The 26,394-nt window shown below is 34.0% G+C and overlaps 1 long non-coding RNA gene across 2 annotated transcripts; it reads right to left on the reverse strand.

Moving 5' to 3' along the window:
• Positions 1–16,065: 16,065 nt before the first annotated feature.
• LOC120074996 (uncharacterized) lies at positions 16,066–20,004 on the reverse strand. 2 transcript variants are annotated; one of them, XR_005481180.2, is made up of 3 exons: positions 18,226–20,004; positions 16,745–16,816; positions 16,066–16,654 (listed from the first exon to the last, which is right to left on the reverse strand). It is a non-coding gene; the product is annotated as an uncharacterized LOC120074996 (long non-coding RNA). The 2 variants fall into 2 exon arrangements; XR_016529046.1 differs by having other exon boundaries at positions 16,745–20,004.
• Between the last annotated feature and the right edge of the window lie 6,390 nt (positions 20,005–26,394).

Genomic DNA, 26,394 nt, shown 5'->3' on the forward strand with positions numbered 1-26,394 from the left:
ATAATATTTGTGAACACTTAAAAATGGAATTGCTTGAGGAATTTTGTTTCTTTCAATTTTCACACTATAAAACCCACCCCACCAACCACAACTATCAATATTTCATTTATATTTTCATCCACATTTAAGTAAAATTGAGAAGGTGACATTTTTGTCAACTATACGACATTTTAATCTTTCATGTCAAAGTTCGTTACATTTTTTAGATTTAAGAATTTTAATAATTATATGTTTGTTTGACGATGCCTTTTTTTTGTTTTTAGTTTTTGGTTTTTGGTAACCATATTATTCAACCAATTTAAACAAAGCACAAAGACTTATAGGAAAAGTAATAATTAATAATTTTAATTTTATAAAATCAAACTATTATTAAATGACAAGATTTAATATTTATCCTCCAAGATGGGAAAATTAAAAGTATATTATCCTTTTAGAAACTATTTAGAAAAATATTATTGTTTTCAAACTATTTGTAAAAATATTATTATTTTTTTTTAAAATAAGTCGAGGGTTGAAAATTCGACCTATTGAATCCCTCGACTTTCCTTTCATTTGTACGTCGAACTTTGAACCCTCGACCTTGTCCTTCCTAACATTATTATTGAGTCTGTTTAATTATCATTTCCGGAGACCTTCCTCTATCAAAAGATCGTATTTCTAAATTTTTATAAGGTCCCCCTGGAATTTCTTCCAAAGCTTGTTGAATAATTTTTATGGATTGTGTCATCTCATCAAGTCTGACTAAATAACGAGCTAATGAATCTCCTTCTTTTTGCCACTGAACTTCCCAATCAAATTCGAGAGCGAGAGTATGAGAGAGTGAGAGTTTGAGAGAGCGAGATTTTGAGAGCGAGAGCGAGAGCGAGAGTAAGAGCGAGAATACCGTACAAATTTCCCCTTTTTTTTTCTTTTTTAATTATTACACATTCCACCTTCTTCTTTCTTTCTTCCTTTCTTTTTTTTTTTTTTTTTTTATTTTTCATTTTATAAAAACAATTTCTTAAAATATTTTATTATTTTATTTAAACTCTAAAAAGAATAAATTAAAAGAAATAATAACTCATAAAAATAAAAAAAATATAAATTAAATATCTCATTTATATAAAAATAATTACAAAAATCAATGTGTCCCACAAGGCGGACATCGTCGATTTCGAGCTGTTATCGTCGTCGACTTCGAACTTGAGGTTGCTCGAGTTCTTCTTGATATTGCTCTGGTACCTCTGCAGGCGCTTTATAATGAATATTGCTCTCCACGACCTCGACTATGTCCATGCACGTATGAAGACAAAGAACTAGCCTCTGAGTCATAATGTCATGAACCAAATGCTGACATCATCATCATCGGACTAACATAATCAGTTTGACTCTGCGTCTGCATCATAAGGGGCAACTCTTCCACATTATGTGCAACCTCATCAAACTCATCCTCTTCCCGAACAGGTCCTCTACGTCTAGGAGCTGGTGGAGGAACAATAGGTATATCATACATATAATGAATTTCCTCCATATAACTTTGGTTGGCACTACATATAGCAAGAACCTAGTTCGGATCATTCGCAACCTCACGGAGTCTACTGTTGTTCGATCTCTGTGAATTATAAAACAATAATTATAAAACAATTAGACAATATTTAAAATAAATTTAAATTAAAAATAATTATATAATATTTATTCATTGACCAGATGACCCACAGCTGCTCCCAGACGAGTGACGTAGCGCCTTGTGATATTATTATACCAATGAATATATTCTGGAGTGACATCTGTGTCAAACTGTTCAAGAGAAACTCCCACTGCAATAAACCTTGCACGATTGTGCCATCGCACTACCAAATGTGCAATTTTTTTGGACCAATCTCTAGTCCTTAGGTCAATATCATACAGTATGGGTTCAGTATTACAAGGCGATGGGACATCCTGCTGAAAACCGAATTGTCTCATCACCCTGTCAGGAAGATATCACTCACCAATGTGAAAACATATGAGAGAACTCATCGTCCGCCATATGTTTTGACCATTTGTATAAAAATTAGGCAAAGTATGCATAATAATTTTGTACGGCTCCCAAATAACCTGAAACACAAAATATTATATTAGAGAATATTAAAGACAAATACAATAAAAATGTGAATAAAATAATCAATTAGGTTTAGTGTAATGTACTTGTTTAGGTTGAAGCAGATCAAACATGTATCTATACTGGTTGACTACACGTGTGGCTGTCCTGATCACACAAAATTTGTCTCTCCACCTAAATTTTTAAATTGATAATTTAGAATTTAAATTAACTAGATCAGTGATATAAAAATTAAATTGAATTAAAACAACATACCGAGAACCGTAGGCTCGTCCAACTAACTGAGCGTCATTAACGTGATGTAGCTGTGGAGCCATTGTTGGAAATCGCTCCCAAGCCCATAGTTGCAAAAGTATAAGAGGCCCAACTATCTCTCGAACCTCAGGTCTTGTTGCTTTGCATAGCTGTCTATACAACCATGCCAAGCATGCTCCACCCCACGAATACCGCCCCGCATCATGGAGGTTAGTTAACAGTGGTAGGAACATCAAGTGAACAAAATGACTTAATTTATCTGAAAACAGACTTCCACCCATCATTTGTAGTATATATGCTCGTGCATATCTTATGACGGTTTCCTCGTCTGCATCATCTGTGAGCTCACGAAATTGTGTTCCTAACCATATTAAAATTAACCTCGATCCTTTAATCTTGTCAATAGGTGGGGTCGCACCGAGGTACAGTTGACAAACTTCTAACCAGTCATCGTACATCACTCCGGTGACAGGCTCACTGTCAACAGGTAACCCCAACAACACTTCTATGTCTTGTAGAGTGATAGTGCACTCTCCAACAGACATATGGAATGTATGCGTCTCGGGCCTCCATCTCTCGACCAAGGCTGTGATCAGATGCCAGTTCAACTGAATAAATCCTAATCTGGCAACCCCATAGAATCCAGATGTGCGTAGTAGTGGTAGTATTCGAGGGTGGAGCGGGATAGTGCGCTGGAGAACTGCCTCTCGATGTCTGCAAGATATTTCTCTAGTAGTACGATCTCTCCATACAACATATGATCGATGAATGGACTGGTCGTACAAAACATCGGGATCAACAGGTCCTGGGTTTAAAACCATGATCTGAAAAAAATATATGTATTAAAATTGACTATAATTGAATAGTAGAGAAAAGTGTGATCAATAAGTCGGGATCAACAAGTGTGTACCATCTATCTGAATGATCGGCCGACATTTATTAAAAGCTTCTATACAAGGACCAAATGCCCAAAATATAGAAGTTAGGATAACATGGCCTTCAATAAGCGTTTCTTTAACTCTCCCAATCACCAAACACTTTAGCCAACAGTTTTCTTTTTCCCTCCCATACCCTATGGTAAGAAACATGATATCCAAACTTTAATTTGGTGTCGGACTGCAGTTGTGCCACACTGATAGATGGTTTTTCTCTTACGGCGTCACAGAACTCCAGTGCAATCATTGATGAATCCAATTGCACGTGACTTTGACTTAGTTCTAAATAAAAACATGTATGTTGCTCATCATACTTAGTGATCTCGAACAAGCCATGTGATTTTTTCTTTATTGCACGAAGTCTCCACTTGCAACCTTCCTCCCACTTCTTACACCGAATTGTCCAAACCATCGGTGTAGATTCAACAACCTCGTATGGTGCGTGACACTTTATTACAAAACATCTGACCACGTGTTGTAGCATTTCCTTATCTTGACAAATCATTGTCAACGTCCACAGGAGCTACAATTGGGTCATGTTCCCGAATGCTATCTAATACATTCATATCCAAATCATTGAATGTATCTGAAAGCATCTCATGTTCACGACCATCGAAATCCAACTCTTCAAATTCGTCATCCGTTTCTGTTCTGAAGTCTCTGTACAGGTTGTTAGCCGCCATATCTTCATTATCACATGGCGATGCAGCTGACTCCGGATCAGGATCGATACATTGAGTTGGATCTTCAAACTGGTTAAATGATGTATCAGGATCCACCCCTATCATATTTACATTTACATACAAATGCACTACATTTGACACTGACATTACCATTGAGAATATCAAGTTCATAGCTTGTGCATTCGAAATAGGGAATGACATATATCTTATTGATCCTGATGGTTATAGATTGGGATGCCTATATATTATTTCTATCTGATTTGCTCCCATATTTACACTAAATAACATCCCAACCATTTGAATGAATTGTTTAAATACAATTCCAGTGTTCACATTTATGGTAAAACTCCCACTTGGTGGTTGGCCATACTCACCAATTTTTTTGTATTATACTTTTTTATAAGAAGTATATTAAAAAATATTAAATTTTTAGTTTATAAACATAAACTTTTTAAGTTTTATGAACATCAACTTTTTAAACATAACAATAAACTAAACTTTTTATAACTATTTTTAAACATAGCAATAAATTAAACTTTTTATAACTATTTTTACAAATAACAACAAATTAAACTTTTCAAATTAAAATGAGGTAAACTTTTTAAAACTATTTTTTCAAATTTAATACAAAATAAAAAATTAAATTAAATTAAACTTTTTCAAACTATTTTAAACTATATTTTCAAAGTTAATACTAGAAAATATCAACTTATCACAATAAACATAACAACAATAATTTTCATATGAATAAACTAAAATTTTCAAACTATATTAAACTTTTGAAACTATACTAAACTTGTTAACTATCACAATAATTTTGTATTAAACTATAAATATCAACTTCTTAAACATAACAATAAACTAAACATTTTAACACTATAAACATCAAAGTTAATACTAAAGAAATCAAATATCATATGAATAAACTAAAGTTTTGAAACTATACTAAACTTGTTAACTATCACAATAATTTTGTATTAAACTATAAATATCAACTTCTTAAACATAACAATAAACTAAACATTTTAACACTATAAACATCAAAGTTAATACTAAATAAATCAAATATCATAAGAATAAACTAAACTTTTCAAATATCATAAGTTCAACTCACAGATTCGACGGTAGTTCTCTTTTTTCCTTCAAAGTGACAACGTTCACCCCTTTTTCTTGTTATTTGTTATCTTACAACAATTACAAAAATTAAAAAAAAAAAAAAACTAGAATCTATATAAAAAAAAAATAATATAAGAACAAAAATAAAATTTATAATTATTCTTAAAAAATAAAAATTTAGTAGAGTAACGAACCAATATAGTTGTGTGAGAATAATTTGTATTAAACGAAATACAAGAAGAGAAATGGAAATGGAAATGGGAGGAGAGAAAGATAACTTCGAAAGCTTATTTTCGAAGGCAGTGAAGGGACAGTGAGCTATGAAGGGGCAGTGAGCAAATCAAGGGGAGAGGAGTGAGCAAAATCAAGGGCAATAAGTCTTCAAAAATTATCGAGGGAGTGATTGAGGAAAAATGAAGAAGATGGTGGTTTAAAAGGATGTAGGTCAAGTGTTGAATACTCGACCCACGGGTTTAGGGTGGTTGAAAAGGCATTAAGGCTATGGAAGAAGGGCATGAACGCGTTAATGAATGCATGGAATCGAAGCAGGGGAATCGGATAACGTCAATGCATGCAGGGAATCGTGCAGGAGAATCGGAGCTGGGGCAGCTTGGTGATATATATGCACTTTTTTAGACTTATGGAAAGTAAATAAAGTGAAGACGATTTCCATGTGGCAGACCACGTCAGCTGACTGGTTGACCGTTTAATCCATGTGGCAGACTCAATCTCGCTCTCGCTCACGCTCTCGCTCTCTCCTACAATCTTGCTCTCTCCTACAATCTCGCTTTCTCAATCTCGCTCTTTCCTACAATCTCGCTTTCTCCTACAATCTCGCTCTCTCAATCTCGCTCTCTTCTACAATCTCGCTCTCTCCTACAATCTCGCTTTCAATCTCGCTCTCTCAATCTCACTTTCCATCTCGCTCTCTCCTACAATCTCGCTCTCTCTTACAATCTACTTCACCCACTTATCTTTCTTGTCGAGGGTTGAAGTTTCGACTTATGTATGCCAGAACTTCAACCTTCGACAACCTAATATACAAAATTAGCGAGATTCCCTTCTAGAGCGAGATCCTCATCACAAAATTAGCGAGATTTCCTTTTCCTTGTCGAGGGTTGAAGTTTCAACTTATGTATGTCGAAACTTCAACCCTCGACAACCCTAATTTACGTATTGTTTCCAAGTTTTTCTTTGTTTGTCGAGTTCTCAACGTTCGACCTCTACATTAGTCGAATCCTCAACCCTCGACTTCTAGCCTCGAAATCCCAAAACAACAATATTTCTCTAATAAGTTTCAAAACAACAATATTTCTCTAATAAGTTTTGAAAACAACAATATTAATATTAAAGGTCCCCTCCAAGATGGTATGATATGGTTTATATAAGTTTTCATCGGAAAAACTTTCTAACTAAATGACTCCAAAAGAAATGTATGTTCTTTTTTTTACCATATATGAACTGTGGATCGAATCTCTAGTTTTAAAGTCGATAGTAAATATTTGATGTGAGCTAAACTAGCTAAAAAAAAGATTGTGTGTATTATTACATAACTAATTCATGGGTAAATTCTTTTTTTTTAAAAAAAAAAAAGAAAAAAAAAAAGAAAAAAACTAATTAATGGGTTACTAAGTAGTGTTATTAAGTACCTGAAGGAAGTTTAAATAGGCATAAATTGTGATAGGAAATATTAATAATCATTTGAATGTACTTTAGATTGGGAGTAATTAATTCCAAAAAGTAGATAATTATGATAAATTACTAAAAGAAGCAACTTTGAAGGAAATAAGGTTTTGGGCCAATGATTAAAACAATATTCATTGATGAATATTACAAAGTCTTCAGCCACGTGACCCCTAATTTACCCAATATTTAAACTGTTGTACAGCTGTATTCTTCTTTCCTTGCAAACGTTTTCCACATTCAAAATATCACATATATATATATATATATATATAATTTTTTTTTTAAATAATGACAAAAATAGGGTTGAGGGAAAGTATTGTTTTGGAAAAGTATGGACAAAATTAGGGTAGTGGAATCGTGTACCGGGTACACGATTTCCATGTGACATACTCGTGTACCCGGTACACGAGTACCATTTAATCTAGTCAGCTGACCACGTTAGCTGGCTGGTTGACCAGTCAAGCGAACTCGTGTACCCGGTACACGATTCGCTTATAATTTTTTTTTCTTTTTTTTTTTTTAAGTTAATTGTTAAACTTGATTATATAACTTAATTCCTTCATTATTGCTTATAATTATTTTTTAAATTGTTAAACTTAATTCTTTCATTATTAAACTTAATTATATATTTAATCTACAATAAAAACATCTTGCACTCATATTAAAAAAAATACCATGATATTAAAGAATATTTACAATTAGTTCTTTAATTTACAATTTGAAAATGATACAATGTGGGATTTAAAAACGACCCCCCGACCCTTATTCCTCATGAGGGTTGTCTTCGTGTCCCTCTAAATCAGGTTCACCCGTTGTCGCTGTCGTCTACGACGAATACGTCTTCGATCGGTGTCAGCAACGTTTAGTCGTCTTGTTTGTTGAATAATACTTTCTACGTTGACCAATGTTTGCTGACACATTAAACCCAATTCTGGTAAGTTGTTCTGCACTGAATATTGTTGAATATCGCCGATAAAATTATTCTGTAGAATAAAAAAAAGTAAACAATATTCATATTATATATATGGAAAATGTCTGATTTTAAATCTCTTACCATGCAGTACTAGTAAGCGCCGTCAGGTGAGATAAATCGCCTCGTGATCGAATTGTACCAGGGAAAGTAGTCGTCTGATACAGCTGGCCCATTTGTTAATTCTCCCTGTGCACAACAATCACGTCGTCCATGTCAGTAGGATAAATACTCCGCATGGATTCGACGCCAGTCTTGGTCGTGCTTACCTCTTAAATCGATCTAGAGTAGTGCTGGAAGTGTATAAGACAACGAAGGTATCGTTTGTCGCATACCGAACTGTCTTAGCACACAATCTGGATGATGCCACTCTACTATATGGAAGCATATAAGAGGGCTAACAGTCAACCAGATGTCTTCACCATCACGACAAAAATCAGGTAAGGATGACCAAATCTGTGTGTATGGCGTCCAAATAACCTAACAAAAAATAAAAATAAGTATACATCTAAAATTTTTTTAAATATTCATTTATATACATATTTACTACCTGATTGGGCGTCAGCATGTCGAATATTTTCTGTACACGAGCAACATATTTGCTGACTATTCAGAGGCAGCTAATATACCACTTCATTTAAAATTATAAAAAATACAATTAATTTATATTCTTACATAAAATGGTAACGAAATAAATATATAAATAAAATAATACCTGGTACTAAGTGGACGATGATCTGGGGCCTGTAGTTGGACTTATGGTGCTATAATTGGAAATCGATTATAAGCCTATACTTGTAATAGTATCAGTGACCCGCTATTTCCAACGCTTGTGCATTGGAAGCCCAACAAAGTTCTCTGTACACCCATGCAAGATATGCACCACCCCACGAGTACGTACCAACGTGTTCGAAATCAGACAATAATGGGAGGAACATGAGATGCACCAGAGTATTTGACTTGTCGACAAATAAAAATCCTCCAATAATTTGCAGGATGTATGCTCGTGCGTACCTACGTACGTTGATGTCGTCGGCATCGAGAGGTAATTCGGGAAACTGGGACGCCAACCAAGGGATACTCAATCTTGATCCCTTCAGATCCTCTGGTAGAACGCCTAAGAGCTCTTCACAAGCGTTCTTTCAGTCATACTATAGTGAGTCTGTCAGTGATTGCCCGTCCACTCGTAACCCAAATTGTACGGCAACATCCTGCAGCATAATTGTACATTCCCCACAGGGCAGGTGAAATGTGTGGGGCTCTGGTCTCCAGCGCTCAACTAGAGCAGTAATCAGGTGTCAATCAAGCTGGATGAAACCAATCTGTGCAACCCCAAGAAAACCTGTCTCCTGAACATATGGAATAATGAGGTGATCGAATGGGATAGTATGTTGTAAAGTCGCCTCCCTCCTCCGACAATTCAATACTATAGTGGAAGAACTATCCCATACTGTTTTTGGTAACCATATTGTTCAACCAATTTAAACAAAGCATAAAAACTTATAGGGGAAGTAATAATTAATAATTTTGATTTTAAAAAATCAAACGATTATTAAATGATAAGATTTAATATTTATCCTCCAAGATAGTATGATATGGTTCATTTTGAGAATTATTTTTTCCTAAAAAAATAGTTTAGTTTAAGATTCTATAGATGTCTCAAAAAGATACATAAAAATAACATGTCGTAAAATAAAATAATTAAGTTTGGTTGTACATGAAAATGTTATCATGATATGAAGAAAACAAATTAGGTTTGTATTTATTTAACAAAATGAGTTTGAAAAACTTCATATAATTTTAATAGATAAAAATTATGTAACAAACATCTGAACAACTTCATATAATTTTAATAGATAAAAATTATGTAACAAACATTGGTTTGTTGGTACAATTGTACAGGATTAGAAGGACCAGGCTCCATTACCTAAAAAGTTCAAATTATATTACACAATAGAATCCATGACATAAAAGATATATAAAAAGTACATAAAAAAATACACTTACATGAAATAAATTTATTACATAAATTCATTATAAATACATAAAGAATACAAATACATGAAATATACAATTACATGAAAAATATAAATACATAAAGAATACAAATACATGAAATATACAAGTAAAAAAAAAAACTAATGACCCGAAGACGATGAAGCACCCAGTGTACGGTGTGGCCAAGTGTGTCTGTTATGTCCTTATTTTTTACAAATTGTACAACGCACTTTTTGGCTTGCTTCTTTCAATCCATTTCATTATGAATGTGCGTACTTTTTGGCCGACCTTGTTCTCTGAGTAAGTCCGCATTTGGACGAACTTCTGTAAAAGATAATTCTGGCCAATAATCTGGGTGTTGAATTGGATGGAAGCGGCCTTTATAACAACGCTTGAAATTGGACAATTTTTAGCATTCATCAATAAGTGGTAGGTATGTCATATGCATGTAATTACAAACTGCAATTATATGAGAGCATGGAATCTTGAATGATTGCCACTTATTGCAAGAACATGTCCCTTCTTTCAAGCTTAAAACTTGGGTGTGTTGTCCTTTGTAGAGAGAAATCATATATATGCCAGTTTGTACTTCGAAAGTTTGACTTTCCCTGTCAATGGATGTCACCGTATGTGCTAATGCTCGTTTTTCCCACCTCTTCAGTTTCTTTAGGCATATACTATATATATGTCCCCACGATCGAGTGCTTCACTGATTTCTTGTCTCCGACGTTCAAAATACAATATTGTGCGATAGAATGTTAGCCTAACCAAAGAAGTAATGAGTAACATTCTAGCACCTTTGAAAACGCCGTTCATGCATTCAGCTGCATTGCTGGTCATCCACCCATAGTAGTACCCACCTCATGTGACTGTGTCCATTTTTCTAAGTCAATGTCTGAAAAGAATTCAAGACATTCAGGGTGCAATTATTTCAATTCTTTCATGCACCGAATGAACTTACGCCTTTGGTATTGATTTCCGGCCTTAAACACCAAATTTTTTAGTTGCTTCGATTTGTATTTTGTATTGAAATTACTGGCAACATGGTGAAAACAATATCGGTGGTACGCTCTGGGTTCACTCCAATCAATTTCTTCATTATTAATTGCAGTAAGAATGCCCTTATGTCTGTCAGAAATCAAGCAAATACCTTCTCTTTGGGTAACATATTCATGCAATGCCCACAAGAACCATGACCAACTGGACGAATTCTCACCTTCTACGATAGCAAAAGCAAGGGAAAATAAATGTCCGTTTGCATCAATAGATAAGGTTGTCTATAATTTCCCCTTATACTTTCCGTAGAGATGAGTTCCATCAATCTGGATTAATGGTCCTCAATGGTTGAACCAGGAAAAACCAATATGTTCGTGTTCCTGGATTATAATGAACAATAGTACTCAGCCAATACGGAAGCTCCGAATATGATTTCCCCCAATCGCTAAACACAGTAATTAACACTTTTCTCTTGGCTTGCCACACCCATCTATAATTGACATTATAGCCATATTGTTTTTTAATGACTTCTTGAAGTAGGGCCACAGATACTCCAGAATCAGCTCTAACCAAATTTTGAATTTCGATACTCATGAAATTTGAATCTAGTTGTGAATGATCCTGTGTCAGTTCTGAAAACAAACATGAGCATTCTCCTTGAGGTTTTGTGATTTCGAACATCTTATGAGTTTTGCGCCGACATGCCCGTAGCCTCCAAGCATAACCGTCACTCCTGATTTAACATACCAAAGATCCTGATTTGATTCCACTACGAAAATTTCGTAGTATTCTGTCACACAACATTTTTTTACAGCAAGCTGTAAATCTTTTTTGGTATTAAACAACATTCCTTTTTGTATTAAACTACAGTTATCTACTCCTACATTCCTTTCTTCTAAAGTAGACCCTAGTTCACATGTTGAATTTGTCATTTCTCAATTTATTTGGGTGAACATTTCTGACGGTACCAATTCAAGATCATGTTCACCACTACTGTCGTTTCCAAATAATTCTTCAACTTCAACGTCAATGTCACTATCTCCATCATTTCCAGGTTCAAGAATTACTAAATCTTCAAGATGCATCGACATATTTATTATATTTTTTTCAACTGTTATAGTTGACAAAAAATATGTTAATATGTCAACCCAACAAACTCTAATTTCTAAGTTTTCTAAGTTTTCTAAGTTTAAATCAATCATACATAAACTTACATATAAGATTTTTAAGTTTAAATCAATCCAAATAAATAAAAAAAATGTAAGATCAGCCCAAAAACTACATAAACTAAATCATGCATAAACTATACATAAACTAAATCATACATAAACTATACATAAACTAAATAATACATAAACTACTTAAAATATAAACTATACATAAATTTTTTTTGTTTTTGTTAATTAATCGATTCTTATTTGTTTTAGATAATGTATTTTTTTTTATTTTTTTATATACTTTAATGCATGTTATATATTTTTTATATTAAAAAAATAAATTCTACTTAAAATATAAAAAGAAAAAAAAGTAAGGAGAAAAAATAAAGTAACCAGAAACAAAATCTTTTTCCAAATGAATTTATTTCAGTATATAACAGAATCTTTTTTATTGTCTCAATTAATTGATACTCTTTTTTCACCCAACAAAACCAACTCTACACCTTATGTTTCTAAAATATTTTGTTTTATATATTTTTTTAGGTGCAGTGTGTCCCAAAAGAAGCATCGAAACCCTTGAATCTTGACCACAAAGAACAAAAGAAGAAGAATAAATATGTCAAAACCACGTCCAATGAAGGAAGACTACCAATAGCGATAACCAAGTATAACACATTATTGACCAATATATACATTGACCAATTTTCTTTTCTAACGACCAACTTCATATGGACCATGGAGGGAATTTTGGGTCAAACGACCCAGCTTTCCCACCTCGGCCTTGGACGAGGTCGAGGCTGAGGTGGACTAATGTCCTCTCACTTCATGTGAGCCACGGTCTCAACCCTCTACTCAGAATGAACCAACATTCCTAAACCCTACACGTATTGGGAAACCCCTTGTAGGGATCCCAAAATAAACCCAACTTCAGGGATCTTAAGAAAGTTAAATCGATATTCACTCAAAAACAAGTTAAAAAAACATCAGAAAAATTTCGACAGCATAACAGTGATACCACGACAAAATCAAAATTTTTCTAGCACTTGTTTCAAAGAATGCACTCCCGATAACATTCAACAAAAAAATCCTTCTCAATAGAACTACCATAGTTTTCAGACCACATATACTCATTAGCACATAAACAACAAAACCAAGACTAGAAACAAACCTAGTTTAAGTCCAAACTAAAACGATTAATAACAAAATTACTAAAGTCTATTACAATCTCTCAACTCAAGCCAACTTGACTAACTTGAATCTAAAGCAAAGTTTCAATCCCAAACATTCAAAATAAAACCAACTCATAGAGAAAAGAGACAAAAAAATAAATAAGCCTAATAGTCAATCTTTCTCAGGCTCCCTCCCCAACATCACCGAGGTCTCAATACCTGTTACAAAATTTGGTCGAGGGTCAGTACATATTTGTATTGGTAATTGGCTCACACCTGAAGAGCCATCAAGCAGTATACAAGGCAAGAGTATAATGCTATTCACATTTCACATGACATATATATGCTTGTTAATACAGGAACAATAAGTACTGATACATGTCACTTGTTATAAGTCATTTTTGGACCAAGAACAATGAGCATAGGAGATCAAACTGCTAAGGGTATAACCAAAATAACAGTCGTCACGTGAAGGCCAGAGGAATGTAAGAAATGGGCCAAGAAAGGTAGAGACCGAGAAAAGAGAGAAAATTGGAGCGAGCGGCCCAAGGTGCCCTCCTCGGCCTCAAAGATTGAGATCGAGGCCACCTCAGACCAAGTGGCCCAAAGTGCTCCTCTCGGACTTGGAGGCCGAGGTCAAAGCCACCTCAAGCCAAGGGCCCACTTACTATAGCCCACGGATCAACATTCCCTAAATCCTTTCGGATTAGGAACCCTAGGTCCATCCCTCTATAAATAGAAGTCCATAAGCATTATTCTAGTGTTGGGATTTGTGCTCTAAAGCTTCGTAGATAATTAGTTATCTAAATAATTATTTATTTTAATTATTAAATATGCAATATTAAATTATCCAATACCGTAAAAGTTCAAGATTGTTAGATGTAATCTTGAACAATATGTATTTGACATACAAGTGAATCATGTTCAAGTAATAATCTAAAGGTCTATAGTACATGGATAAGATTGGGTGCCTTATCCTAATGACATCATGGATATAACCCAGTTTGTAATTATTGCAAACGATTTGATCTAAATTATTTATGTAGAAGATTGGATCTTGAAATAATTAATCACTCTTTGTAAGTTCATTAATTGAAGATATTAATATTTCATAAGATGATCATATGTGACTCAATATTAATTCTGAGTGGGTGGTTATGAACTTCTGTCTGTGAGGGCCGGTTCTTTGATTTGTACGAGTGAGAATAGCCCAAGTCGGAAACTCAATATGCCTACCATTATAGGAACTTGACCAAATAGGGAAGCTGAGAACATAATTTCTCAAGATAAAATTCACTTCTTCCTATATAGATAAGTAGATAGTAGTTTTCCTAAGTGCTGACTCCCAGACTTGAACAAAGGGTCCTACTATCTTACTGGTCTAAGAAGAACTTAGTTTATGGTTAGGCTATAAACAATTTGTTCATTAGAGAATCAGTGGTACTTAAGGAGATAGAGGTAATTATAGGAGTAAAATGGACTTTTGACCCAGAGTATTTACGAACAAATCGTGAAGGATCAACTTGCTTATAATGATTATATTCATGGACGAAACTTATCCTGCAGTGCCTAAGAGTGCAACTATAAATCTATAGTGGTTTTCCCTATAGTTAATGAATGAAGATTAATTAATTAAAGAGTTCAGTTAATTAGTCTTGGATCATTTGAGTTATAATCTGTAAGTCCATAAGGTCTCTTGCTAGCTCACCACGGACCAACAAGGAGCAAATGTATTGAAAGAAAATTTGAAACGTTCAAATTTATGAAGGAAAATATATTAATTATATTGGATATAATTAATAAAAATTATGGTTAAAAATCATTTCTAATCCTTAAACTTTAATGAAAGTAACAATTGGTCCCTGAAATTTGTTTGCAATGATTTAGTCCCTAAAGTTTCAATTTTGTACGAATTTAGTCCCTAAACATGTCCCTAATATTAAAGAAAGCCAAAATTTGATGTCAAATTTTATTATTTTATTATATGGACTTTGTATTCTATAAAAATATTGATTGTCTAATTACTTTACCCATTTATTTATGTAAAAAATCTCATTAAATCTTAACACTAATTTATACAATAGAGACTAAATTGTTATAAATTTTAAAGTACAAAAACTAAACTGTTACATAATAAAGTTCAAAAGCTAAATTGTTACAAAATTGAAAATATAGATATTAAATTGTTACAAACTGAAGTTCAATGATTAAATTGTTACTTTTATAAAAATTCAAGGACTAAACACTATAACAAATATCACATTCGATAGCTTTAAAAAAAGGCTATCGTAGGCTTTCCATAGCGTTTTTTAACGCTATAAAAAATCAACTTTTGATAGCACATATTTAATGTTATGAAAACGTTTCATAGCATTGGCAAAAAACGCTATTGAAGGTCTTTTATAGCATTTTTTATAACGGTAAAAAAACACTATAAAAGACTTTCTAACGTTTTTTATAGCGGTAAAAAAACGCTATAAAAGACTTTCTATAGCCTTTTAGAAATGCTATTGTAGCAGATGTTATTGAAAGTCCCTGAACTTCCATAACGTTTTTTCAATGCTATAAAAAAGCTATAAAAATTCATTTTCTATTACATAATTTTGATGTGCTGGAAAGTTATCATAGCATTAAAAAAAAGCTATAATTAACTTTTGGTTCAGGCTTTTACAGTTGTAAAAAAATTGTTATAAAAACCATATTGCATTTTGAATCTCGCCTTGATAATCGATTTTGATTAAATTGTATATAGTTTACATAGCACTTTATACCAATAACAAATTATTACAAATAAAATTATAAAATTAACCGTAATCATATAAATCTTTAATATTGTATGCAAGTACATTTACATCAAAATAAATTTTCAATAGTATAAATATAGCCCGTAATGGGATGCTTCAATCAATACAACACTCCATAAAAATAATCACATTTCTTGTGGAGTTGACATGTTGTACAAATTACATTAAGATAAAGAAGAAAAACAATGTAACCTTAACTTTGTAGTTTCCTCAAGATACGTAACAAAGAAAGTATTCTTAAGTCCTTAGAAAGTATACATATAATCTATCATAAAAATCAACTATACATTGCATTATCTATACAACAAAGTATTTTCTCATTAAGATAGAACTAATATTGATAAATAAACACGGAAATAATTAGACTATGATGCACAAATAATAAAATCTCCTTTTCATTTTCCCTAACCTTGAATCGTTCTTTTCTACCTAAGAGGTGGAACTTGAAGTTCCGCAGGAAATAACATTCCAACTTTGGCCAAAACGATTGCCTGATGAACCTTCTTGCAATGAAAACAAAAACAAAACAAAACAAAGAAAAAAAAGAAGAAAAGAAACTGAAAATAAACCCCTACAGGTACAGCAGAAAGTGTACTAAAACAAATATAAACAATGCCTTTTACTTGATAACATGTATTAGAAATGAGATTGAAGGGAGCAGGGAAACAAATTGCCTTATGAATGGCCATTTCTTCAAGATTAACACTTGCATTTTACTATTCCAAAAAGTGAAGCAAGATGCAACAATTGCGGAAATGAACTATCTTCTGCAGATGAATGAAAGATCAACACTGGTTTCCCCTGTCTGATTGTTGGTAAACACTGGATTAGGCAACAAGCTACATGAAAAAATGGCTACAATTTAAGAAAGCTGGCTACAATTTAAGAAAGCTACCTCCAGAAGCATAGATAATCCTTGATGTGCCGACTGTTGGTGGGCGCTTGATGCTGGTCGATATGGCTGGTTCTGAAAATATAGAGCAAGCTGAGCAAGTTGGATTTGAGGCAAAAATGCAGGTGAAAATTGTTTTTTATTCTTTCAATGTAAAATGCCCAAAACCCTTCTATTCTTTCATTGTTTTAACTAAAAAAAATTGAATTATAGCAAGTAAATTTAGAATTACGTTTATACAATTAAAAAACATGTAACTAGTACAAGCAATATACCTCCTTCCAAAGCCACCACATCCACTACCAAAATTATGGACTATATAAAATATCTTATCTGAATTATGAAAATAGGTTTCAACTATGAAGCACCATGTGAGGCAAAGAATCAATATTAGACACGTATTGGATATCGATATTTCCAGATATTTTCCAAATACGTATTTGACACGCGATTTCAGATACGTATCTGACACGTGATTTAACATATTTATTTCTAATTTTTAACGCGATTTAAGAAAAAAGACAAGTAACTCATCTAATTTTTCCTAATCTAAAATTAGTCAACCTATTTAAAAAACTCACTACTCGAGTCCGAAACTAAAAGAAGAAAAAATAAATAACGGACCAAACCCTATACTAGAATCATCTAATCTCATTCTTCACATTTGAGTCCCCACAAAGTCCACCAAAATATAAACAATTTGGATATCTTCAACAATAAGTTCTACGTTTATCTTCGTACTTCTCTCTCTAATATTCTTCTTCTTCTTTTTTGCAATACGAGTCACTTTTCTATTGCTTTTTATAAACCATTGTACTTCAACATCTTAGATGTTGCTTTTTTTGTATTGTATTTTAGTGTTTGTATCCTATTTTGTGCTATTGTTATTAACTTGTATGCTAATTTATCTATATCCTAGAATTTTTTAAAGAAAAAAAATGTAACTTCAACATATCAGTATTCTTATTTTTTAGAAATATATATATTAAAAGAATATATAAAGAAATGACGCATCCTTAGACGTATCCGTATCTTAGTTTTTTAGAAATTGACGAATTGTCGTATCCGATGGTATCCATATCGTGTAGTCGTATGTGTCTGTACTTCATAGAGTTTCAATGTTCATCAATCTGGCTATGTAAGATCCCTCTTTCCTAATCACCTGCTCCATTCTTCTTCTAAATTTGAAATTGCATAATTAATAGTAGGATTCTGATCTAACCTCACATAACAGAAAGTTGTTGTGCCTACTTTAAACTTCATTTCTCAAAAGCTAGAATTATTGTAAGTACTACCTATGGACCCCAGTTGAACTCCTAAGAAATACTCTAGACAAAATATGAAGTGCACAAAGAAACATAACATTTTCAAGAGACATTCACCAAAGACTACAAAGATCTTTTAGACAACTTCCATAATGCACATGATTAACAAGAAACACCTAAAGAAACCAAACAAAAACAGTTATAGGACTGATTGCAAACCTTTTGACAAATCCAATTGTTGATGAAAAGCTCATGGATGATTGCTTCTCACTTGGTATGAAAAGCATGTACCTATCTAGTTGATTGTCGCTAAGGTACACAATCTAGAGATTGTACATGTCCCAAACAGAATTATGATTTCAAAAGTACAGTACAAGACATCCCAGGAGTGGGGACTTTCGAACCCATTTGGATACAAGCATCCAAAACAAAAAAAAACTAAGACCAAACTTCCACATTAAATCTTAAAAAAGAGCCAAGGACACAACGGGATAGGAAAAAATATTCTCTTAAGAACAGATTTCAATACCTCACAACCCATAAATAATACCTTTCATGGAAGCCCCACTTGAAAAGATCGGCTCATTAAAGATAAATTTCACCGATTAATCACAAGAAATGTTACCCAAATCACAAAAATAGGAAAAAAAGGGAAAAGCTAAACGAATGGGCCACACATGATAACATATTAAAAGTATACCTAACTGTGATACGGAAGTAAGTTCGTTTTTTTTAATAGAGTGGAATAGACCCCATTGAGCTACACATATGAAGCTTAAACTATCTTGATAGAGTGGAATACACCCCATTCACTAGTCTTTTCTGTGGACTACAAAACTTAAGAGTGGAAAGTGAGGAGGGAAATAGTGAATATGAAACCGATTGATGATGCTAGATAAAAGTTATACATACTACAAAATATTCCATACTTTTCAGAGCTCTACAATAACAAAAAATGGCATATAACGGATTCGACACAATTTTGCTAACACCAAAAAATATGCACTAATAAGAAAATTTAAGAAAAGTACCTTATCAATCATTAATTTTAGACGGTAGAAATAAAAATAGGGAGTGAAGACAATATCAAACAACGCTTTGTTCTTCCAGGTAACCGACTGTCAATCACAGACCATCTAACTACAAAATCAAACCTGTAAACAACTCCAATATTTGGTATAAGAGAATGTATCTATTGAATCTGGGACAAAGAAAGTGTAAAAACTATAATGGAGCTCTGAATATAATGAGGCAAAATAAATAAAGTGTCATAAAAATCTTGCCTTTCATACTTTGAATTCCTTGTGTTAGTTAAGACACGGAATAAAAGGAGAGCACAAAGAATATAATTAACCACAATAAGCAGAAACCTAGTTGGACATAATAAAAAAGGATGAGATCTCTAGTTTTTATTTTTACCAAGTAAAAAGCAAGAAAGAGAGAAATTTTAAGAGCAAATAACATTCAATATTAAAAAAACACATAAATTTTCTTCAAGAAAAATAACTAAACAAGACCCATAACTTTTCTCTGTTTCCAGTGACCTAGAAATGTTTTGAATGGTAGTAATTTAAATAAATGGTTTGATCTTAAAGACCCACTGCTCAAAAATCAAAGGGAAAAAGTAGGAGAAAAATAGAATTTTCTCTGTTTGTAGTGACCCACTGCTCGAAAATTAAAGGGAAGAACAAGAATTATACATAGATGCTTAATGGTAGACGGTCACGAGGAGTTTCTCGAGCCAAATGAAGGAGAACAAAAGAGAGAACGTTGGAGAAGATAGACGAAGAAGCTCAAATGATATATACTATATATATGATCTTCAGAGTTGCTCAACAAAGAAGATTGACGAAAGAGATCGATGGTCGGCCGATTGAATGAAACGAAGGTTTAAAATCGAATGATAATGGATTGCTGAGAAATGAATGGTTGAGAGATAAAAGGGAGGAAAGAGTATGAAAAGCGTAATGCATTTTTAGTTTCCTTTCCGTGATTTGACTGGGCGCGATCTAAAAATTTGCCCTCCCGCTTTTTTACCTTTTTTTTAATAGCGTTCTGTATGAAATGCGATTGAAAGGGTTGTTTGGTGTAGTGAAAAGTGATTTTTAACCTAAAATTATTTATATATTAAGATACCTTATTATAAAGTTTATTTGAATGAGATTCAAATTATAACTATATAATATGGAGAATCAATTTATTTAAATATGATTGAAATAATTATTTTTTTAACAAGATTCAAATTAAAGAGATCGTGGGAGAAATAATTTATTTGAATATGATTCAAATAGTTATTTATTTAATTTGAAAGAGATTCAAATTAAAGAGATAATCGAAGAAGTCATATATTTGAATATGGTTCAAATATTTAATCCATATTAAAATGGATTGTTATAATTATAATTTTAATATGAGATATTGAAATAGATAATTATAATTAAATAGGTTTATCCTAATGAGATTAGATTTAATCTAGTTATCCTATATAAAGGGTCTTATAGAGTCCTCATGAGACATACACAATCTCTACAATTATTCTACAGAGAATTCTCAGAATAAGCTTTCCAAAAAAATTTAGAGAAAAGTTCTCTAAAACTCTCCCTCCCTAATTCCTTCGCATATTTTAAAGGAAGATCCCATAAGCTATATACTTCCTAAAGTCATAGCAATGAAGATCTCGTGTAAGAGAACATTATTTTGAGAAGCTTTTTGCTACAACTACGGGTCTACAAAGTATGTTTCTCTTTGTGCTTAATCGATTTACTGTTTTAGTATGTTTTTAATTCTAATAAGAAATCAAAGCACGTGATTCCATTGTTTATGTTGCTAGATCGAAGTGTTTGATTCCTTCACCTAGGAAGTCCTTCTCCCTACGTTTAGCTTGCTCTGACCCTTTGCTAAATATAGACTTAAGTATCAGAGCTCCTATGGCAGGCACCACACTGGTGTTTTCTTCTTATTTTTCTTACAGGATATCTTTCCTTCCTTAAATTACAAATTTACCATTGAAGGCACGAGAAGCTCATATGAGTTTTTTTGTCCGGATTTTTCCATCACGCTGTTTGTGGAGAATAGTGAGTTTACGATCTTTGCAAATTTAAATATTGAATCGGGGGCTTAGAACGAGATGGATAGAAGGGATGGATATGATTCTGATCAAAAGCAACATCCACAAAGAGTAACGGAACATTCAATTAGATAATCCTCCTACCCTAAGTTCACCTCTACCTTGACCACCTAAGGAAGATGTGAAGAAGAGGTTTATGGCTTTAGAGGAAATGGTGGAGATATTGGATTAAAACCTGGCTTGAATTGCATAACTCTTAAAGACGCAGGAAAATCACGCTCTCATTACAACCTTGGATCGACCTCATTTCCTAGGGAAAAGATGGAGCTGAAATCTAAAATATTAAAACATAAAGTAGAGAGATGGATCAAGATTTAGAAAATTTTGACTAAAAAGTCATGGAGAGGACATGAGAAAATTTAACAATCATTGTTGGAAGTCGTGTAAAAGGTGACATCGAAATAAGGATGAATTGAGGGGACTAAAACAAAGAGTAGAGATTATCATGACTGTTTGACTCACCTTGGCATCAAAGGTTGAGGCCAAAGTAAACTCAAGATAGGCCAAGGTCGAGGTGAACTCAGGCCGGGGCATGATCGAGATGGACCTAGGCTAGGCCGAGGTTGAGGTCGAGGTGGACCTCGTCCAAGTCGAAGACGAGGAGAACTTAGGCCAAATTTAGAATAGGTCAAAGATTGAAGTAAATTATTCTATAGCAGACAGAGATAAGGTCGACCATTCTTCATACGAGATTGACAATAGAAGACATCCTCCAGAAGAATCAGAATCCATCCCTTTCATATTTAAGGAAAAAATAGTTAATATTGGGAATAAGTCGAGAGTTGAACATAGAGCGAGCTTAATTAAACTCTTTAAAGAAAATGCAAATGTATTTGCTTGGTCACATGAAGACATGCTAGAAACTGATCCTAGCGTGATAATATACCAATTAAATGTTGATGGGGATTTTAAACCCATAAAGCAAATGCGAATAACGTTTAATCGAGAACGAAATGAAGTTATAGCAAGCCAAGTCGAAGATCTTCTTAAAACAGGTTTTATTAGAGAAATAAAGTATCATGAGTGGCTTTCTAATGTGATATTAGTCAAAAAAGGAAAATGGAATATGGCAAATGTGTATCGATTTTATTGATCTAAATAAAGCTTGACCAAAAGATAGTATTCCTCTTCCTATAATTGATCATTTAGTAGTTGCTACAACAGTTACGAGATGTTAAGATTCATGGATGCTTACTTAGGTTGTAGTCAACGTTTGTCAGGAACTCAATCCTTGGTAAGAGGATCTGGCGTGATTAGTAGCACCCGAATCAAGGATCCAGGCAAAATCATCATTCTCTACCAAATACGTCTCCAAGAGCAGTAAATCATATTAACTTTCTGTAGACATCCTTCTCTTTTGGAGAATAGTGTGATCAGTATCAGAACCTAAATAAGCTCCAAGTTTCATTTCAAAGAACACTTCTCTTCTATGAACTTTAACAGAGTCAACAACACTTGTTTTCTCTTCCTAGAGTTTAACTTGGGAACCGACACTACTGATTTTGTCATCCACCCCTTTGTGCTCAAAAAGTAAGAACTGATGTTCAAACAAATCATGCAACAAGTCCATGATCTCGCGTGCAATGACCATGATCTATGCTCTTTTGGCCAAAGCATCAGGTATGCTAGCCAATATGTGAAGTCGGGTCAATGAATTAGCCTTCATCCATACCTCATATGCATTATGAACACTTCGCAGTGCATCAAGGGTTAGGACTTGAGGACATTCCTCAACCATGACAAACTCAAGGTCGTTTACCATGAAATACATTTTCATGGACTTTTTCTACTGTATGAAATCAGTCAAACTAGAGGCATTTAACGAAAAATCAAACATGTTGCTGAAAACAAAAAAAAAATTGACTATGTTAGGTTTTAAGCAAATACTTGTTGAAAACCATACAACATCCAATACGGTTTAGTAAAACTAACATGAACCCCGTGTGACATCTAGTTTCGGAATGACGCTCCAAAGGTTTAGGACAAAAACTGCCGAAGGGTGGTCAATTTAACGTCGAGATGACTAGACTCGGTATATAACACCGTTGATACTAGAGACTTACATCTCACCTAAATGACTATAGGTGACACGACCTCAATCCTGAGTGTTTTGGGAACTCCTGCCTTTCAGGGAGGTCCTTGATTAGTATGGGTGAAAGTGACCAAATTGCCAACTCAACATGCCTACCTTTTTGGGGACTTGTCTGGGAGCTGGGAACTCAATCCACAAGATGGAATTCACTCCTTTCCTAAAGCAGGGATAAGTAAAGAGATTGCTCCCTTAAGGGATGATTCTAGGGCTTGAACATAGTGGCCATAGTTTCTCTTTCGAAGAGAAGACTCAGTCATAGCATAATTATGACTTATGTTCATTAGAGGGATCAGTGGTACTTAAGAAGACAGATGTAACTACAGGGGCATAACGGTTATTGGCCCAGCTGTACTTGAGCAATCTATAAAGGGTTGTTGCATTGTTGATTGATTAAGATGGACACATAATATATCTATGGTAAGAAAAGTTCAGTTTTTGGTCTTTAATGGAGTGCCTGGCAGTTAACGGATGGTGGATCCCGTAACTAAAGAGTTTAGTCAGTTATTTACGTACCGTTGGAGCTTCGAGCTACAAGTTCATAAGGTCCCCTTGGTAGCTCAATGGATTCAGTTGAGGATCAGTTCTTCGTGTTGATTTGAAATGTTCAAATTGACGAGAGGTATTTTGATTATATATGATATAATCGGTTTGATGTATGAGATACATCTAGTGGAGAATTGATGTAAATGAGATTTACATTAAGTACCATAGAATAGAAAAAGAACTATGGTTTATATGTTTCATGAGATAAAATATAAAACTATAGGTTATAAATATCGTATGATAAGTTGGTTATCATTTATATTTATAATAATATTAATTATTGGAAAATTCTTTTTCTTTAATAACCAATTGAGTGGGTGGTTATTGGATTTTCACAGTAACCATGAGTTAAAAGGAAAATTGTTTTCCTAATTTTGAAAAGAATGGTAAAAGGTTTTACAAATGTTGAAAAATAGTTTTGAGATTTCTCTCGGCAAAAAGAAACTCACGACGGTTTTCAAGTAAATATAAATTTACTAAACGACAGCTTGGGCGAGCTACGATCGTGTAGTATTTATTAAGTGATAGCTTGCCCAAAGTAAACGATCGTGTAGTGTTTCTAGGCAACAGATACTAAGCTATGCGATGAGCTAAACGATCACTTAGCTTTTGCTAGACGATCGCTTAGCTTTAGCTAAATGATTGGGCATCGACCTATACGATAGGCCTCTGCTATCTCCCACTTGTCCAGTCGTGTACACGATCGGTGTTTACTCCTTCATCTGCCTCCTACCAAGTCCGAACAGAGCTCACCCTCTGAATTCTCATACAGAGAATACCAAGGTAACCTTCTTAGTGGTGTCATACTCAACTCAACATCATCGAGGTTCTGTGGAGGCCGTTCATGTTGCTGAGGAGTTCGTGACCGAGGTGATCGCTGAGTTCGCGTACGAAGTGTTCGTGTAGAGTTGCGGTCATGTTGTTCGAGCGTTCGAGGTTGCTGTGTTCGAGTGTTCGTGAAGAAGAAGTGTGGAGACGAAACTACAAATATTCGTAGAGTTTTCTCTTTGTTCATTTGTAGTTATTCATGCAATAATTTATATATTAAATGTATAATCGCATGTTTCTGTACGACTATAATTTTTAATGTTCAATCATGATTGTAATTTGGAATGATCTTATTTCTGCTGCTCATGGAAATCTCGAGTTCGATTTTCTTCAATAATATCATATATAATCAAACTCCCACTTGTTAATTTGAACACTTCCAACTGACCCAAAAACTGATTCTCAACTTGAATCCATTGAGCTACCAAGGGGACCTTATGTATCTCTGGTTTGAAGCTCCAACGGTACGTGAATAGCTGACTAAACTCTTTAGCCACGAGATCCACCATACGTTAACTACCAGGAATTCCACTAAAAACAGACAGTTGCACTCTTCTCACTACACTTCTGTGTCCATCAGATATAACCAATCAACAATACGATAACCCTTCACAGATGCTCGTAAGTACAGCTGGGCCAATTTATTGTTTTACCCCTATAGTTACATCTAACTTTTTAAGTACCATTGATCCCTCTAATTAACAATACAACATAGTTCTACTATGTGTGGACACCTCTCAGACCATGAGAAGGTGTGTGGCATCATATCATTCAAGCCCCGGAATCAACACCTAAGGGAGCAATCTATCTACTTAGCCCTGCTTCGGGGAATGAGTGAATTCCATCTTTTATAGTTGAGTTCCTAGCTCCCCAATCAGACGAATCCCCAAAGTGGTAGGTTTGAGGCGGCAATCTAGCCACTCGCACACATGCAAATCAAAGGACCGCCCTCAAAGGCAGGAGTTCCCAACTCACTTAGGATTGAGGTTATGTTACCTATGGTCATCCTAGTGAAGTGGAGTCTCTGTCATGAACGACATTATATAACGAGACTATAACATTTCGTGGTCTGGTCTTATACAAACTCCTTTGTATAGGACGCCCCTGCTCGCATGTCTCCACATGAATGATCAGGATCAGACCATCTGTATCACGACACAATACTCATAACTGTTCTACAAAACGGGTCGCATCCGTAGTGTCACCAAGATAAGGATTCCCTCTTATATCCATATACTACAGACCATTTTGGTTATCACTTAAGGCATGATCCACCTATATGTCTCCACATACATGCTTAAGTTACAACGACAACCAGAGATCTTAGTTTATTGGTTTGTGGTAAAGCAAATAAAACATCCCATGTTTCATAGACAATAGTGAAGAAAAATATCATATATTATTACATCACAAGTGTTTGTTCAATACGGTGTTTACAAACTACAGGACCCAATGAGAGTTTAGGGCATCAACCCCAACAGGAAATTCATGAAGGGGTATGTGGTAATCACTCTAGAACAATGCTTTTATGTTATAATATTGTGAGGCAAGGATATTACTGGTCGATCATGCTTCAAGATGCTCAAAAGTTTGTAAAGGCATGTGACCAATGTCAGCGTTTTGCCCAGTCCCAAGGAAATCACCAGAACCGCTGACTAACATTATTAGTCCTTTTTCGTTCATACAATGGTGAATAGACCTCATTGGACCACTTCCCCAAGGTAAAGGGCAAACAAGGATTGCAGTAGTAGCAGTGGATTACTTTACAAAATGGACAAAAGTTGATGCACTATCAACC

This window comes from Benincasa hispida, chromosome 4 (assembly GCF_027475165.1).
Source record: "Benincasa hispida cultivar pf3 chromosome 4, pf3_genome.v1.1, whole genome shotgun sequence".
Lineage (NCBI taxonomy): Eukaryota > Viridiplantae > Streptophyta > Magnoliopsida > Cucurbitales > Cucurbitaceae > Benincasa > Benincasa hispida.